An 18178-nucleotide genomic window follows, 5' to 3' on the forward strand; every position below is an offset into this window, starting at 1 on the left:
TCCCCGACCCTCAACAGGCACGACAGCATGAAAGACCCCATATGCCATGACTTCCTTTTGCACAATCGAGTACAGGTATGGCATCGTTTTTAGGAACCCGGAGATAATTTTTAGGAACCGGGAGATGGAAAAAGATGCTTGGACACCCAGTACAGGTCGTTCTCCTTCAGCCTTTTTATACAAGGGTCCCCGAACCTCAACAGGCACGACAGCATGAAAGACCCCATATGCCATGACTTCCTTTTGCACAATCGAGTACAGGTATGGCATAGTTTTTAGGAACCCGGAGATAATTTGGTCGGTTCTCCTACTTGGTCGGTCCTCCTACTTCAAATTTGGGGCACTGCGCGTGCAATCTACTGTGCCACCAGATATGAGTGGTGTGTTAAGTAGTACTATTCTTAACAGTTTAATCCCTGTTATGTGCCTTTTTATTGGTTTGGGTTTTGTAGCCACAGAGCAGCACCAGAGGCCAGAAAAATTAGGCATGTACAAATGCCTGAAAAATTTGCTATTGTTGCAGACGCTGCTGTAGCAGCAGCCAGAAAAATTGATGTTTGATTGACAGTTAGAAAGTGCCCTAAAACATTGCGGCTTGAACCCTAGTTGTTGGCGGATAAGTCACGCAAGACATTCGGAATTCGAAGATAAAATACAGCAGCGTGTGTACCATTTGTAGCCCAAGGCAGCTCATCTCATCAGGCCTTTTTTTACTCTAATGTATCGCACAATGTCAGTCCCTTCGGGATCCATCCCTCATTCATTTTAATAAAGGTGAGATAATCAAGACTTTTTTTACCTAGGCGACTTCTCTTCTCAGTGACAATACCTCCTGCTGCACTGAAGGTCCTTTCTGACAGGACACTTGAAGCGGGGCAGGCCAGAAGTTCTATTGCAAATTGGGATAGCTCAGGCCACAGGTCAAGCCTGCACACCCAGTAGTCAAGGGGTCCATCGCTCCTCAGAGTGTCGAGATCCGCAGTTAATGCGAGGTAGTCTGCTACCTGTCGGTTGAGTCTTTCTCTGAGGCTGGATCCCGAAGGGCTGTGGCGATGCATAGGAGTTAAAAAGGTCCACATGTCCTCCATCAACAACACGTCTGGAAAGCGTCCTGTCCTTACCGGCGTGGTCGTGGGAGGAGGAGGAGGATTACTTTCATCTCTTACCCTGTTAGATTCCAGTTTTGCTGTGACATCACCCTTATACGCTGTGTAAAGCATACTTTTTAATTTATTTTTGAACTGCTCCATCCTTTCCGACTTGCGGGAATTTGGTAACATTTCAGTCACTTTATGCTTATACCGGGGGTCTAGTAGCGTGGACACCCAGTACAGGTTGTTCTCCTTCAGCTTTTTTATACGAGGGTCCCTCAACAGGCACGACAGCATGAAAGACCCCATTTGCACAAGGTTGGATGCCAAGCTAATCATGTCCCGTTCCTCGTCCTCACTGATCTCACTGAAGGTATCTTCTTCCCCCCAGCCACGTACAACACCACGGGTACCAGATAGGTGACAACAACGACCACCCTGGGATGCCTGTTGTGCTTGGTCTTCCTCCTCCTCCTCCTCAAAGCCACATTCCTCCTCTGACTCCTCTTCCTCACAATCCTCTTCCTGCGTTGCCGCTGGTCCAGCAAGCAATGCTGATAAGGCTGTTTCTGGTGGTGATGGAGACCACAACTCTTCCTCTTCCTCTTCACGCTCATCTACGGCCTGATCCAGCACTCTTCGCAGGGCACACTCCAGGAAGAAAACAAATGGTATGATGTCGCTGATGGTGCCTTCGGTGCGACTGACTAGGTTTTTCACCTCCTCAAAAGGACGCATGAGCCTACAGGCATTGCGCATGAGCGTCCAGTAACGTGGCAAAAAAATCCCCAGCTCCCCAGAGGCTGTCCTAGCACCCCGGTCATACAAATACTCGTTAACAGCTTTTTCTTGTTGGAGCAGGCGGTCGAACATTAGGAGTGTTGAATTCCAACGTGTCGGGCTGTCGCAAATCAAGCGCCTCACTGGCAGGTTGTTTCGCCGCTGGATATCTGACAAGTGCGCCATGGCCGTGTAGGAACGCCTGAAATGGCCACACACCTTCCTGGCCTGCTTCAGGACGTCCTGTAAGCCTGGGTACTTATGCACACAGCGTTGTACAATCAGATTACACACATGTGCCATGCACGGCACATGTGTCAACTTGCCCAATTTCAATGCCGCCACCAAATTACTTCCATTGTCAGAAACAACTTTGCCAATCTCCAGTTGGTGCGGAGTCAGCCACTGATCCACCTGTGCGTTCAGGGCAGACAGGAGTGCTGGTGCGGTGTGACTCTCTGCTTTCAGGCAAGTCAACCCCAAGACGGCGTGACACTGCCGTATCCGGGATGTTGAATAGTACCTGGGGAGCTGGGGGGGTGCCGTTGATGTGGAGCAAGACGCAGCAGCAGAAGAGGACTCAGCCGAGGAAGAGGTTATGGAAGAGGATGGAGTAGGAGGAGTAGAGGAGGTAGCAGCAGGCCTGCCTGCAAGTCGTGGCGGTGTCACCAACTCCTCTGCAGAGCCACGCATTCCATGCTTGTCAGCCATCAGCAGGTTTACCCAATGCGCAGTGTAGGTGATATACCTGCCCTGACCATGCTTTGCAGACCAGCTATCAGTGGTCAGATGAACCCTTGCCCCAACGCTGTGTGCCAGACATGCCATTACTTCCTTTCGCACAATCGAGTACAGGTTGGGGATTGCCTTTTGTGAAAAGAAATTTCGACCGGGTACCTTCCACTGCTGTGTCCCAATAGATACAAATTTTTTGAACGCCTCAGACTCCACCAGCTTGTATGGTAAAAGCTGGCGGGCTAAGAGTTCAGACAAGCCAGCTGTCAGACGCTGGGCAAGGGGTTGACTTTGGGAAATTGGCTTCTTACACTCAAACATGTCCTTGACAGACACCTGACTGTGGGCAGATGACCAGGAACTTCTACGTAAGAGAGACTGAGTGGCGGATGGTTGAGAGGGGGCAAGGAGTACAGCAGTGGTTGACGTGGCTGAAGATGCTGGACCAGAAGGAGGATGGCAGCTTTGAGTTTGTGTGCTGCTTCTACTCATGTGTTCATCCCATCTGCGTTTGTGATGTGAGACCATGTGCCTTCGCAAAGCAGTTGTACCTAGGTGGGTGTTGGACTTCCCACGACTCAGTTTCTTTTGGCACAGGTTGCAAATGGCATCGCTGTTGTCAGAGGCAGACAAAAACAACAAAATGCCACACTGGTGAGCTCTGCGATGACGGCATTCTGGTGGTGGCAACAGCATGCGTTGATTGGCGTGCTGTCTGGCTTACCCCGGGTGCCGATGCATGCTGTCTGACTGTGCCACTATCTCCTTGCGATGACCTCCCCCTGCTTCCAACTCATCTCCTCCTCTCTGTCTCCCCATCTGAACTTTCTCCCTCTTCTTCTTCTCTTCTAGTGGGCACCCACGTGACATCCACGGACGCATCATCATCAACCGCTTCACTTGTATCTGACAAATCAACAAAGGAAGCAGCAGCGGGTACAACATCACCATCATACCGTACGTCCATGTCTGTAATGCTGCCTGACTGAGACATATCACGGTTATCTACATCCTCTGTCAATGATGGTTGCGCATCACTCATTTCTTCCAACTGATGTGTCAATAACTCCTCTGACAGATCAAGTGAAGCGGTTGTGGTGCTAGTGTTGGTGGTGGCGGCAGGTGGGCTAGTGGCACTGGTCACTTGAGAGGTGCCCGAAGCTAAGCTGGAGGTGGATGGTGCGTCAAGGTTAGGAGCGGAAGCTGTAGAAGATTGGGTGTCCTGTGTTAGCCATTCAACTAGGTCCTCCTCAGAACTTTTCGCGTTCATGGCACGTGGCCTCTGAACACTGGGCATTATTGTAGGGTCAAAGGGAATCACAGCACCACGACCACGATGGCACCTGCGGGGTGGCCTGCCTCGGCCTGTCATTTTATTTTTAAATGTAGACTTACACTACTATTAAACAAAATATGAGTGGTGCCACTGGGCAAGTGGGCACAGTATACGCTGTGAGCCTGACACAAAAAAACAGACTGATGTTTCACAATCAAAAAAGTTTATTTTTTTTAAATGTACACTTACACTACTATTAAACAAGATATGAGTGGTGGCACTGGGCAAGTGGGCACAGTATACGCTGTGAGCCAGACACAAAAAAGCAGACTGATGTTTCACAATCCAAAAAGTTTATTTTTTTTAAATGTACACTTACACTACTATTAAACAAGATATGAGTGGTGGCACTGGGCAAGTGGGCACAGTATACGCTGTGAGCCTGACACAAAAAAGCAGACTGATGTTTCATAGTCAAAAATGTTTATTTTTTAAATATTTAAACTACTGTTACAACAAATATGAGTGGTGCCACTAACTTGGCAAGTGGGCCTGGCACACACGCTGGCAGGCAGGCAAATGCAATAAGATTACAATAGCAGACTGATGTTTCACAGTCCAAAAAGTTTTTTTTTTAAATATTTACACTACTGTTACAACAAATATGATTGGTGGCACTAGTTGGCAAGTGGGCCTGGCACACACGCTGGCAGGCAGGCAACTTCAATTATATTACACTAGCAGACTGATGTTTCACAGTCAAAAAAGTTTTTTTTTAAAATATTTACACTACTGTTATAACAAATATGATTGGTGGCACTAGTTGGCAAGTGGGCCTGGCACACACGCTGGCAGGCAGGCAGGCAGGCAGGCAACTGCAATTCGATTGCACTAGCAGACTGATGTTTCACAGTCAAAAAAAATTTTTTAAAAAAAATATTTACACTACTGTTACAACAAATATGAGTGGTGCCACTAACTTGGCAAGTGGGCCTGGCACACACGCTGGCAGGCAACTTCAATTAGATTACACTAGCAGACTGATGTTTCACAGTCAAAAAAGTTTTTTTTAAAAATATTTACACTACTGTTATAACAAATATGATTGATGGCACTAGTTGGCAAGTGGGCCTGGCACACACGCTGGCAGGCAGGCAACTGCAATTAGATTACACTAGCTGACTGACGTTTCACAGTCAAAAAAGTTTTTTTTTTTAAATATTTACAATACTGTTATAACAAATATGATTGGTGGCACTAGTTGGCAAGTGGGCCTGGCACACACGCTGGCAGGCAGGCAACTGCAATTCGATTGCACTAGCAGACTTATGTTTCACAGTCAAAAAAGTTTTTTTTTTTTAAATATTTACACTACTGTTATAACAAATATGATTGGTGACACTAACTTGGCAAGTGGGCCTGGCACACACGCTGGCAGGCAGGCAGGCAACTTCAATTAGATTACACTAACAGACTGATGTTTCACAGTCAAAAAGTTTTTTTTTTTAAATATTTAGACTACTGTTATGACAAATATGATTGGTGGCACTAGATGGAAAGTGGGCCTGGCACACACGCTGGCAGGCAGGCAACTGCAATTAAATAACACTAGCAGACTGATGTAAAAGTTTTTTTTTTTTAATTTACACTAATTTTACACCAGATATGAGTGGTGGCACTGAGGCTGGCAGTGGCAGGCTGGCCTGGCAACTGAAATTTCATTACACTAGCAGACTGATGTAAAAGTTTTTTTTTTTAAATTTACACTAATGTTACACCAGATATGAGTGGTGGAAAACAGAGCAATTAGGCACAGTATATGCTGTGGGCCTGACACACAGACCTGATGGAAAATGAAATTAGATTACACTAGCAAACTAATGTAAAAGTTTTTTTTTTTAATTTACACTAATGTTACACCAGATATGAGTGGTGGCACAGAGCAATTAATCACAGTATATGCTGTGGGCCTGACACACAGGCCTGATGGAAAATGAAATTAGATTACACTAGCAAACTGATGTAAAAGTTGTTGTTTTTTTAAATGTACACTAATGTTACACTAGATATGAGTGGTGGCACAGAGCAATTAATCACAGTATATGCTGTGGGCCTGACACACAGGCCTGATGGAAAATGAAATTAGATTACACTAGCAAACTAATGTAAAAGTTAGTTTTTTTTAAATTTACACTAATGTTACACCAGATATGAGTGGTGGCACAGAGCAATTAATCACAGTATATGCTGTGGGCCTGACACACAGGCCTGATGGAAAATGAAATTAGATTACACTAGCAAACTAATGTAAAAGTTGTGTTTTTTTAAATTTACACTAATGTTACACCAGATAGGAGTGGTGGCACAGAGCAATTAATCACAGTATATGCTGTGGGCCTGACACACAGGCCTGATGGAAAATGAAATTTGATTACACTAGCAAACTGATGTAAAAGTTTTCTTTTTAAAATTTACACTAATGTTACACCAGATATGAGTTGTGGCACAGAGTAATTAATCACAGTATATGCTGTGGGCCTGACACACAGGCCTGATGGAAAATGAAATTAGATTACACTGGCAAACTGATGTAAAAGTTTTTTTTTTTTTAAATGTACACTAATGTTACACCAGATATGAGTGGTGGCACAGAGCAATTAATCACAGTATATGCTGTGGGCCTGACACACAGGCCTGATGGAAAATGAAATTAGATTACACTAGCAAACTAATGTAAAAGTTTTTTTAAAAAAATTTACACTAATGTTACACCAGATAGGAGTGGTGGCACAGAGCAATTAATCACAGTATATAGCTGTGGGCCTGACACACAGGCCTGATGGAAAATGAAATTAGATTACACTAGCAAACTAATGTAAAAGTTTTTTTTTTTTAAATTTACCCTAATGTTACACCAGATATGAGTGGTGGCACAGAGCAATTAATCACAGTATATGCTGTGGGCCTGACACACAGGCCTGATGGAAAATGAAATTAGATTACACTAGCAAACTGATGTAAAAGTTTTTTTTTTTTAAATTTACACTAATGTTAGACCAGATATGAGTGGTGGCACAGACAGAGCAATTAATCACAGTATATGCTGTGGGCCTGACACACAGGCCTGATGGAAAATGAAATTAGATTACACTATCAAACTAATGTAAAAGTTTTTTTTTTTTAAGTTTACACTAATGTTACAGTAAGTTCTGAAAGTGGAGCTACACCAAATTGACCCTATTAAATATTGCAATATCACAGGTCAAGGATATCCTTAATATCAATAATACATATAGTGAGCAAACTTATGAGAATAGGGCAGGCTATGAAAAATAGATAAAAACACGACTTTGTAAGGCTTATCAAATATAGATAAACATCCTCAAATGACTAGCAGTATTCAAGCCAATCTTCATTGGCAATGCGTCTGTAACCAGGCAGACAGTATAGAAAGCGCAATCAAATAAAAGCTTCCGTTATCCCAGTTTATGGCCAGTTAATACACCCATTTACAGTTCAAAGTTCATATGCATGTAGTCTACATCCAGGCAAACAGAGTAAAACATAGATGTATATAAATGTAAATATGCAAATTCTCAGCCCTCTGTAACTGCTCCACTCGTGTAATCGTGTGGTATCTTCAAGCGGGACCAGCCGATTATGAGGATTTTTTACCGCTGCTTCAGCGTAACCTTCCAGCTGGTGCACTCAACTTCTTCCAACCACATGCCAATTCACTGGGCCACGAGGAGCGAGGGGGCGGTGACGTCATCCATAGCAAGACAAGCTGTTCCGGGATCCGGTCTCAACATAAGCCAATGGGACAAAGGGTGTGTCTGAAGCCAACAGGTCCATGTAAAGCACTAGCCCTATATCTCACGGCTCACCATATCAGTGCAGGAAATGTACTGTCCTTCTGGCGTAATAAGTATCAAATACAAGAGGTGCGGACAGTTCATTTAAAACCAAAACAATTTTTATTAATAGAAATTTAAAATACATGGAAAAAAACTTGCTCAGGTAGGCAGAGTAGGCTAACACCTAGACTGGCTTACGCGTTTCGGCTGCTGCCGTAGTCATAGCCATAGGTGCTGGGTCTACTCCCCCTTCTTTTAAAGGACAATATAAAATTTGATTGGTCAACAAATTAAAAACAACAAGTACGCCTACTTGCCTAATTAACACTTAGAGTAGTAACACTTCATACAATAATAAAATAGTGAACAGATTTTAGTATATAACATCAGTTAGGAATTGTTATCAGGTATAGCAAATATGTTTAAATTCTAAACAATATATCCATATCAAACACTGGGTATAATTAAAAAGTTCAGAGATGGTTGAACTTGATTTTAAGGGCAATATACGATTTATCTTATGCAGATTTAAAGAGACATAGCAGAGTTTATACTTTTTGGAATCAAGGAATCATGTAATGGAATATACAACAAACTAATAATGAACATACTAGACTGGAACCTATTGTCCATTATCACAAAACTGCACTTTTCGATAGTATAGTGTTTAATAAACAATAAACATATGCTTCTTATTGTTGAGGCATTTAACCAAAGGTTTAATCAGTATAGCCAAGTGCATATATACATGTATAAATTGGTACCTGATTCTTGTAAGTAAACTTACATATATAAGTATTAGAATGGTGTAATGTCCATCTTCTGCAAAAATTATCCAAGTCTCTTCTATTGTACATACAATCCCTGGAATTAATCAACATGTATGTTAAGAGAAAAACAAATACAATATGTCATGAAACTAAAATACCAAAAGTAAACCTAATTCAGTCGCTAATATGAAAATATATGCTAAACTATTTGGTAAAACTATTGGTTAATTCATAACTTTTATAAACTTTGATAAATATTTGTATGTTGTAGATCCAAAGTCATATCTAAATATCGCTCAAACCATATGTAGATATTACCTGACAACAAAGAGATACATAGGTGGAGGAGAAGAAGACAAAGGTTAGAAGAAGGGAGAGGGAGAAGAGAGATAGAGACATAAAGAGAGGGAGATGTACTGGTATACAGATCAATAATTATTCCCAATAATTAATAAGGTCATATTTTGAATTTAGACCTTTGGGTATACGTGTTCCCAATCTGAAGATCCAGTACATCTCCCGCTTAGCTAATAATTTGTCTAGATCTCCCCCTCTCTTAGGTGGTCTGATTTGCTCAATAGCACACCATTTCAGAGAGTCCACCTTCTTATCATGTTTCCTAGCAAAATGTTGAACCAATGGTGTAGCAGCTTTACCTAGTGTGAGTGTGGACAGATGCTCCCTAATCCTGGTGTTTATGTCTCTCCCCGTGAGCCCCACATATTGAATGTGGCATAAAGTACACTCCAACAGATACACCACTCGCTCAGATGTACAATTTAAACATGATTGAATATCAAATATTTTTCCAGTTACACAGGATTTAAATTTAGATGTTATTTGGACAAATTCACAAGGCCTGCACCTCTTATGTCCGCATCTGAATATACCCAGGTGTTTCAACCAAGAGCTATTTGGGTTGCTCAATGACCTAAGTTTTGTGGGTGCTAACCTGGACCCCAAAGTATAGCTTTTGCAGTATGAGCATTTCAACCCATTTTTTACCACTTCTTGTAGTCCATCGTCTGCAGATAAAATAGAGAAATGTTTTTTGACTATCGCACAGACCTCCTGATATTGAGAGCTGTACCCAGTCACAAAGTAGACTCCCTGTGTTTGTGAAAGATTTGTCTGTGGAGGACGTTCAGCTATTAGTGTCTGTCTATCAATGGCATTTACCTCTTTCTTAGCCCTTTCTATATCTCTCTTTAAGTATTTCCTCTCACGTAATCTCCTCTCCAGGTCACCAGCAGCCACCCCATAATCAACTGGGTTACTACACTTACGTGATCTGGGTGGCTGCTGGCGGTGTGGAGAAGAGTATTTCCCGAGATAGGCTTCCTGTAAACAGTAGAGTCTATGGTACCATCACCATTGCCTATTAAGGTCACATCCAAAAAATTAATAGAAGTCTTGTCATATTCAAATGTGAACCGCAGGCCCACATCATTGTTGTTTAGAAATCCCACAAACTGATTGATTGTTTCCTCTGGTCCGCACCACACAAATAGCAAGTCATCAATGAAACGTTTATATATTCCAATAAAACGTCTGAAGGGATTTCCCTCTCCAAAGATGTGTGCCATCTCCCACCACCCTAAGTACAAGTTGGCATATGATGGTGCAAATTTAGCACCCATGGCGGTGCCACACCTTTGGAGAAAGAAATCCCCCTCAAAACAGAAAAAAATATGTGTCAAAAGAAATCTTGCTAATCTGACCACAAATTTCTGAAATCTTAAGTCATAGTAAAGTGTGACAGAAAGAACTCTAGAGCTTCCAAGCCTCTCTCATGCGGTATGGACGAATACAAAGACACCGCATCCACGGTTAACCATGTACTTTTTTTGTCCCATTTAATGTCTTGTATCATGTTTAGAAGATGTTTAGTATCACGTATGTGGGAATGGAGTGTGACAACTAGCGGTTGTAGTATAGCATCCAACCATTCAGATGTGTGTTCCAGAAGTGAAACTATACCGCTTATTATAGGTCTGCCTTGAACATTGGTCAAGGTCTTATGGACCTTTGGTAGATGATGGAACCAGGGGATCTTTGGAAAATCAACTAATAAATATTACACAGTTTGTGGGTCCAAATGGCCCTCATGTATCTCATTATCTAACAAATCCATCAATTCACCTCTGAACACACTTGTAGGATCTCTAGAGAGTTTGACATAATCATGTTCATTATTCAATTGTCTATAGGCCTCAGAGATATACATTTGCCTGTCCATCACTACAACGGAACCGCCCTTATCAGCTGGGCATATTACTAGTGTAGTATTTTATTCCAGTGATACCAATGCCTCTCTCTGAGACCTAGTGAGATTGAATTTCTTTTTGGTGTCCCTCTGTCTTATTGATTGCTTTAGAGCCACTAGATCATTCTCCACTCTTGCATGAAAGGTTTCTATAATAGGACCTCTTGACTGTAATGGATAGAAATTGGACTTGCTTTTGAATTTGGGTTTGGAATCCGCTCCATCAGACTTACTAGCTGTTTCAGACTCCAACATCTGTAGTGAAATAACATCACAAGATTCAGAGAAATCAAGTGTGGGACTAGATTTTATAGGAAGATGAGTCTGGGTTACAAAACAATTTGGCATTGTATCAGAATTGCCAAAGTGTTTTTAAGGGTGAGATTTTTTACCAATCTATTAATGTCTAGTAAGGTTTGAAAAACATTGAAGTCAATTGATGGTGCAAAACCCAAACCCAAACCCAATACATATTCTTGTTCTTTGGTCAGTGTTATACTAGACAAATTGATTATATTGTTCATTTGTATTTGCTCTGGGGGCGGCTTGTTCTTAGCTGGTATCTCTCCTGATTTTGAGTTTTGGACTGACTCGTTCCCTCCCCTGTTTTGGCCTGAGCTAAAGGAAAAACCTGTTCAATATCTGTTTGTCGGGCATCAATTAATGTTGGGACATTAGGAGGCTGCTGTAAACTATTAGAGAGATGTACCTGTGTCTGTGTATTAGTCTATATTCTCGGTTTGGCTGCCACATTCATAATGGTAGTATTGGTACCGTCCTCAGTGGGCAGCAAAGGTACACCCCCGTAGCACCAATGGTAACTCCTTGTGCTATCATATTATCATCGGCTGGTGTACTTTGTGAATCATTCACAACCTTGCTGTCATCTGAGGAATAATCAGTATCCGTGTCAGAAAATGTGACTGTTTTGCCTGTGGGCCTGACACACAGGTTAAATTAGATTGCACTAGCAAACTGATGTAAAAGTTTTTTTTTTTTAAATTTACACTAATGTTACACGAGATATGAGTGGTGGCACAGAGCAATTAATCACAGTATATGCTGTGGGCCTGACACACAGGCCTGATGGAAAATGAAATTAGATTACACTAGCAAACTGATGTAAAAGTTTTTTTTTTAAAGTTTACACTAATGTTACACCAGATAGGAGTGGTGGCACAGACAGAGCAATTAATCACAGTATATGCTGTGGGCCTGACACACAGGCCTGATGGAAAATGAAATTAGATTACACTATCAAACAGATGTAAAAGTTTTTTTTTTTTTAAATTTACACTAATGTAACACCAGATATGAGTGGTGGCACAGAGCAATTAATCACAGTATATGCTGTGGGCCTGACACACAGGCCTGATGGAAAATAAAATTAGATTACACTAGCAAACTAATGTAAAAGTTTTTTTTTTTTAAAATTTACACTAATGTTACACCAGATATGAGTGGTGGCAGTGAGCAAGTAGGCACAGTATATGCTGTGAGCCTCACACACAGGCTGACAGGCAGGCAAATGCAATTAGATTACAAAAAAAAAAAAAAAAAAAACACTGAAGTTTACTAAGAATGCAGGATCATAATGAATCTAAAATGGCTGCTGCCCAGGAGCTGGGAGGGTCTGGGAGGGAGTGTCTGCTGCTGATTGGCTGAAATGTGTCTGCAGACTGTGAGATACAGGGTCAAAGTTTACTCAATGATGACGAATAGGGGGCGGATCGAACATCGCATATGTTCGCCCGCAGGGGCGAACGCGAACAAGCTATGATCGCCGGGAACTGTTCTCCGGCGAACTGTTCGCGACATCACTATTTACCATATATGCTATAAAATAACACTGAAAATAACTTTTTATGCATCCTGTGTGATGATTTTGTTCAATTTCACGAACAAACTGAAAGTTTGAAAGATCTGATTAAAAAAAAACAAAAAAAACCTGCTTTGTGATGCAATTAGTGTTAAGCCTAAAAACAAGATCAGCAGAGATGTGTGAAATAGCACAGCTGTGAGGAAAAAAACAGCACTTATGGTACAGTTAGCAGTGCACTTTCACTTCTGTAGTTTCAATCACTTTTGCCAATTTGAAATACATCTATAGCTGTATTTTGCATCTATAACTTCATTTTGGTGTTATTTACTGGCATGCAATTCTAAGGATCATTTCTTTAAAGAAAGCCAATGTGTAAAAGAAAACAAAACCCAGCTCTTGTCAAAGTGAGAAAACGTTAACTTTCATTTTACTTTCTGCATTCAAAGAAATAGAAACGAAACATAATCATTTAATTAACCAAGAAGAGAGTAAACTGAAATTAAGCTGGTATTACATTTATAAAACTCCCTAATACATTTTAGCTTGTGTGGGCTTGTTTGTTAGAAGTTCTATTGTTTTTCATAACAGATAAGTCAATCATCTCATTTTATCTGCTCTATTAAAGGGACAGTCTGCTTAATTTTATTTATTGTTTAAAAGAATAGACAACACCTTTACTACCCATTTTTTCTCTTTGCATAACCAACATTTTAATATTGATATACTTTATAATTTATAATTATAATTAATTAATAATACCTGTTATCAGTGCCGCAAGTCGATTAAGTTCGAGGTTGTGCGCTATACAAGTATCCAATTATTATTCATAACCTCTAAGTTTAAATCCACAAAGTATAGCACACCTTACAAACAGATTAAAGGGAAAGTCAACTCCAAAATTTGTATTGCTTAAAAAGATAGATAACCCTTTATAACCCATTCCCCAGTTTTGCATAACAACATGGTTATATTAATATACTTTTAACCTATGTGATTACCTTGTATTTAGGTCTCTTCTGACAGCCTATTGACTTGCATTTTAGCCAATTAGTGCAATGTCAGCCACAACCCACAAGAGAGAGCACAATGTTATCTTTATGGCCCAAATGAACTAGCAGTCTCTTGTTGTGAAAGTAAATAAAAAGCATGTGATAAGAGGCTGTCTGTAGTGGCTTAGAAACCGGCAGAAATGTAGAGGTTTAAATATTATAAAGTCTATTAATATAACATTGTTGTTAGGCAAAGCTGGGGCATTGGTAGTAAAGGCGTTATCTATCGTTTTAAATAATAATAATTTTGGTTTTGACTGTGGCTTTAAATATATTTTTGGGAGTGCTGCCAATGAGACCAAATAGTTACACAAAATAGAGAGTATTGGCGCACAGTATTGGTGACTGCACAGCCATCAAGGTTGAGCTCACTGGTCTTGATTCTTGTTCTGCTTTGTCTGTAACACTTGGGCCACTTGAGAGGCTACTACCCAATTTTGTGGAGAGCTCAAATCATACTCTAGGGGGCCGGTCATACTACCCTGGGAGCCACACTGCATACAGTCTGCAATTCCCTTATTCTAAGTGGGGTCCCTCCTTATATTTGAAAGCCACAGGACGGCAGACACCCCACCAAATGCTTCCAATCTCATTCACCAAGCCTGTGGTATTAGGTGGGGCTGGGTAATTTGGAATATATTTGTCTTTTAATTCCCCAGATATGTCATTGGCTGGCGATCTTTTTCTGGAGAATAAAGAAAGGTTACTAATGCCGATATTCAGTGGTGTGTCTTGCAGTGTATCATAGGCATCCTCAGCATCTTCCATATTGGAGAGCAGATCATCTTTCTCCATGATCACTGGTTGATGAGATGATATAAGTTGCTCAATCCTCTCACACGTTTTCCTCTCATAATCTTCTAGGAGAACTTGTAGCACCATATAAAACTCCACTGCATGCATTGTTACTGCTAGATAGAGACAGTAAGATTAGTCTTGTATTTTCAACTGTTACAACTCGTAATACTTATAAGGGAATATTAATGCTGGTTCCCTGTTTATCCCAGTGAATGGGGGGAAGTAGTGTTGGGGCCTATCTGCACGCAGCCACCTCAGGCACCCAAAGGTCCAGATCAGCAGATAGATGTGGGTCTCTAAAATGAGAACTTGCAATACAGCATGCTTTATTAAAGCTAGTTCTTCATTGATCTATGTTGGATATTAAGGAGAATGGCTGATATTCAGTGAGTAATCTCCATCCGGTGACGCTGCTAATATTTTCTGACCGGGGAGAATGATGGCTGCACACGAGCAGGAGGTGGTGTTGCACACTAGCTGTAGTCTGCAATGATAAATTTGGGGGAGCAATGCCGGGAGGACAGGAGTGAAGATGAATGCCCCTGTCTGACGGACTTTGTTAAATCTGGCCCTTTGACTCTGTCAAGAATTTTTCCCTTTGCGCTGGTATTCCTTTGTCTTCCCTGAGCTTTATTTTCATGTTACATGTAGTCTCTTTTATGGATAAATCTATATGAAAATGTTAGTCTGTCCTTGACACGTGTGTTTTATTTAATTGGTATCATGTAATGCCTCTCATGCTCTGTGGAATGGGTTCAGGGGTTTGGAGCTCATGTGAAGTGGTGTCAGAACTAGATATGTGCATGGCGAAAAAATTTAGTTTGGTTTGGATCGATTCAGAATTTTTCGAATTTCGGTTCGGATCGATTCGAATTCAGAAAATTTTGAATCGATTCGGTTCAGATTCGTTTCGGATTCATTCGGATTCGAAGAAATTCGGTTCGATTCGGTTTGGAAATTCGGAATTTCGGTAAGTGTTAGGTGGGATTAGACTAGTATTATGTACTGTATATTAGGTGTAACCCATAGCAGAGTGATATAACCTAATATACTGTACAATACTAGTGTAATCCATGGCCATCCGAATTTACAGAATAAATCCAAACTATTTCGGATTTATTCTGTAAATTCGGTAGTATTTTAATTAGTTAATTCGGTTCGATCCGAATCTCCGAATTTTCCAAATTTCCGAATCGAACCGAACCAAATTGTACATATCTAGTCAGAACTAAGGCTTACAAAAAAACAAAAAACAACCCTTGTAAAAATAGCTCAGCTATCCTGTTGAGAAAGGTTAATCCCTAAAACTTCGCCAAGGTAGATAAAATAGATTATAGATATACAGGCAGTGCCCTAGAAAGGTCAGCTATTCCATTTCTAAAACTGAGAGTATAGCTGATGATAAGGATGATATAACATGTACAATTTATTAGGAACTAATATCTGCATATAAAAATATATCAAATATAAGCCACCGGTGGTTACATTACACATAAATGTTAAAAACATACACTCTAAAACTGCTTTTATATGACAATGTTGCAAGAAATGTTAGCTTGATGGTCTTTGTAGCCAAAATAGATTGGAAATGTTCATGGGAACACAGGTTCATGGGAACATGGGTGTTAAACAGTCCTATAAGTCGACTTATACTGTGAAATCTCCTTAATAGAAGTCCACTGTATTCAAGTTGAGGGAATCTTTATCCACCCTCAAACAAATAATGTCTCCTGAGGTGTTACACCTTATTAAGAGTCACACTATTAGGTTATTCTGTTAAATTGCAGCTTTTCGTTGACAAAGTCAGTCTCCAAGAATATAGAGTTAAAACTCACCGGAATATGAATATCTTTATTCACCGCTTAATTTTTTGCTCTCCTATATACTATATTTTGTCTATCCTCCAGAATCTCACCAATAAATAGGTCTCTTTGTAAAATGTGCCAGTGCTTATTAATTATGGATCTTACTTTACCATGATGTATGTTAAAATCAGTTAGAAAAAGGTACCTCTAAATTCCTTGATTGGTTTTCGCCTTTTCTTTTAATAGGTCATTTTTATTTGTCAATCTGGCTGATGTTTTAGCTTTTGTTATTAAATTATTACTATAACCCCGTTGTTCAACTTTTATTTATAAATTGTCAGCTTGTTCATCATAATCCTCTATTTTACTACAGTTTTTACAAATTCTTAGAAATTGGTTTCTCTGAATATCGTCAACCTATTTTTTATAGTGACAGCTTTTGCTGTTAATATAATTATTAGAGTCAAATTTTTTAAAGTGTGTTTTCGTTAATATATTAGATCCCTGTATTCCAATGTCTAAATCTAAATAGCTAATATTGGTGTTACTTAATTCAAAAGTAAAATCTAAACTAAACCTAATATCTTTAAGATCCTCCATAAATAAATCAACTAATTCTGGATCACCTCTCCATATTATACATATATCATCTATGAAACAGTGATAGAGTACCAAGTTCTCCTCCCATACAGAGCCATGTACTAATTTATCCTCTAAAAATCCCATAACGAGATTAGCATAGCTGGGGGCGAACTTGGTACCCATTGCTGTTTCCTGGATCTGCAGATAAAATTGGTAGTCAAAAACAAAATAATTATTATTTAAAATAAATTCAATACATCTTAATATAAATTCCACGTTTTCAATTTGCATGTTATTATCTTTTTTTAGGTGATATTTTACAGATTCTAAGTCCAAGGACTGTCTGATGCTAGTATATAGTGAGCATACATCGCATGTTATCAGATAGTAATTGCTTTTCCATTCAATGTCCTCTAAAAGTCTTATTTATTTTGTGGAGTCTTTAAGGTATGATGGCAAACTAATTACATAAGATTGTAGGAAAAAGTCTAGATATTCAGACAAATTTGATATTATAGATTAAATACCTGAAATTATGGGTCTACCACCGGTGGCTTATATTTTATATGTTATGTTTTTATATGCAGATATTAGTTCCTAATAAATTGTGCATTTTATATCATCCTTATAATCAGTCAGACTTAAGGCTGTCTTGTTGACAAAATGGGGCCAGTGGTATGGGTTTCTTATTGGAACTACCACTTTTAGGCATATTAGACAGTTAATGCAAGTTTATTTTAAAGGACACTGAAGGATCGGATAGTGGAAGCAGGATAAATGAACAGATACGCTCACTCCATAGCTGGAATCGGAAGTAATGCCCATGCTAGGGCCAGGAACAGGAATGCCCACTCTAAGGCTGAGACTGGAGTGCCTACTTGAGGCCAAGACAGGAATGTCAACTTGAGACTAAAGACAGGAATGACCACTTGAGGCCAAAGACTGGAACAGGATACAGAAGCTGGGTGGACACCAACTGCAAAGTTTGAGTACAATAGCTGGATACTGGTATGTGGCAGATACCCTCTGCAGGGATGGAAAGCAGGAGCTGGAGACTGGCACTTGGCATATACCCTCTGTATAGCTAGGGTACAGGAACTGGATACAGGAGCTTGACAGACACCCTCTGTAGAGCTTGGGTACAGGGACTTGACACACACCCTCTGCAGAGCATGAGTGCAGTATCTTGAGATTGGCATTTGGCAGACACTCCCTGAAGAGCTTGGAAGCAGTAGCTGAATACTAGAACTTGGCAATAGTGATGTCGCGAACAGTTTGCCGGAGAACAGTTCCCGGCGAACATAGCTTGTTCGCGTTCGCCACTGCGGGCGAACATATGCGATGTTC

The sequence above is a fragment of the Bombina bombina genome, chromosome 11, assembly GCF_027579735.1.
Source record: "Bombina bombina isolate aBomBom1 chromosome 11, aBomBom1.pri, whole genome shotgun sequence".
Lineage (NCBI taxonomy): Eukaryota > Metazoa > Chordata > Amphibia > Anura > Bombinatoridae > Bombina > Bombina bombina.